The sequence below is a fragment of the Galeopterus variegatus genome, unplaced genomic scaffold (genome assembly GCF_000696425.1).
Source record: "Galeopterus variegatus unplaced genomic scaffold, G_variegatus-3.0.2 Scaffold1526, whole genome shotgun sequence".
NCBI lineage: Eukaryota > Metazoa > Chordata > Mammalia > Dermoptera > Cynocephalidae > Galeopterus > Galeopterus variegatus.
The window spans coordinates 238983-241294 of NW_007727637.1; positions in this window are offsets into that span (position 1 = coordinate 238983).

Below are 2312 nucleotides of genomic sequence, written 5' to 3' on the forward strand. Positions count from 1 at the left end.
ATCAAAATCTATTGCTATTTATAAAGTGCATCATTCAGAGATTATAAGCAAGGTTAAAGGTATCATATTTGAAGTTTAACTTAGACAAGTTCAAAACCTGTCATGACAAAGTCACTGTTTGATGATGTTCAATTGTTGTTCAGAACTCTGTTGTGTTTTAGGCCTGGGCTGAGGTGGCGATTGCAACCAGTTACCTTTATTGCTTTATTACATAGCTACCACCTGTGGCAATGCTTAGAGATGGGAGATGCTGATATAGTAGTTTAGAATGTGCAATCATTCAATGAATATTTAGAGAGTGTCAGATACCATGCTATGTGTTGGGAATGTACTGGCGAACAAGACAATTTTTAGGCTCATGCTGATTAAAACCCACTGGTTTTTAATTATTTCTGGATTTGTCAATTTTCCAAGGGCCTATTACAAGCAAGAGCAAGTAGCTAAAGCTTGTCTCTAATCTGTCTCTTTGCATGTTTTTGTATTCCTAAAACTCAGGAGCCACCATTTCTAAGGAAGTCAACCTTTACACTCACCCTTAGTCCAACTCCTTTAGAATCCACACCAGCCTTCATTTCACCCCATATTCCGAAGTAAAGCAAATCTGAGTTGTCTCTGTCATCATATTTTGCATTTAATACAGCTAATTAATGTGGTAAAAAGTATCTGTGATCAAGAAATTCTCAATTGATCTCATAAAATTGATCACCTCTAATTTTATCAATTATATTTTTTCTTGCCTATGTGCTCACTATTTTTTCTTTCATTTTGTCTCACTGACATGATTTGGTTTGATCTGTTAATGTCTCAACTTGTCCCTAGACCAGTGTGAAGATAACTAGATTCTGCATGGCTCCACCTCTTATTACAGTTTACATTGGTTGCTTGTTTTCTCATTTTATCGTCATTACCATAATTAGGAATCCCACTAAAAGGTAACAATTACAATAAGCTCCCTCCACAACATATATAGTTTTAACCTTGGCACTTGACAAAGACCTTAACTCTACCTTGAAATGCTCTCTATAAATTGAAGACATTTTAAATTTATGGTCCAAATAATGTAAACTATTTTATTATTCTGTCCACTTTATTTTTCTTTGATCGCTTTTGTTCTTTAAAGTGTGGCTGAATTATAAACCATCCTCTGAATTAATATTAACCACAATATAACTCTGATGATTTCCTCACTATACATGGATTCCCCTGTAAGTAGATTTCTTCCTGATCGATACCAACTTACTCATCATCTTTCCAACCCCAATAAACTCTTCCTTCTCTGAATTTTAGGAAACAATTTTTTTTTTTTTTTCCGCTCATCTGGTCACTATTTATATTTTGACTTACACTGTTGAAATGTCTTATTAGGTTTTTATACCTAATGTTTCATCAAATGGAATGAAATCTATAGAGTAGGGATTTTAAAAATGAAAGACAGATAATTGCTCACAGTATTCAGCACAGTGCCTAAAAATATTGGAATTTGCTAAAATAAAGAGAATCACTACCTTCACAAAAATAAAGGGAAGCCCAGGCTACTTTAAGAAAGAGAAAGCTAGAGGATTATCTTGATACTTTACTAACATAAGTGACATATAATATACCTCAGTAAAATACTAGTATTCTAGATGTAGTGGAGCTTTGATGTTTCTCAAGAATAGTCATATACATCCATACTAAATCCATAATGCCAAGGGTCTTCTTATCTGGAAAAAAAAACTAAGTAATTCACTTTCTGATAAAGCACTAACATTTAGCACTAAAAAGACCTGTCAATATCATGTATATTTATTTCATGTTAACTGAAAGCTATGTTTTTGATTGAGCTTATGCTAAGTTTAGGAGTTTAAACTGAGAATTCTATTAGTACGGAATCTTAGGACTTGAAGTGTTTTTTAATTAACTATCCTAGAAGGTATGATATAAAATTTGAGAGATTCATCTTTATGTGTTTTGTTGGGCCCATATTGGTATTTTTAGCTCGTTTTATATCACAAATTTACATTTCTCAACACTGAATCTTAGAATAAGTTATTAGAATTTAATATAGCTCTGCTAATGCTGCGGAATCATTTTTAAAATTAACAATAACTTACTGGATCCTTTATTGCTAAAGTTCCCTAGGATTTCAACTAAAATGCAAAATGAAGAAATGAGAGGCATTAACATAAATTCTCAGCAGTTTTTTTTTTTTTGACCGGTAAGGGGATTGCAACCCTTGGTCTGGTGTCGCCCGCACTGCACTTGGCCAGTGAGTGCACCGGCTAGGATCCTCCGAACCCGCGTTGGGAGTACCGCTGCGCTCCCAGCGTCGC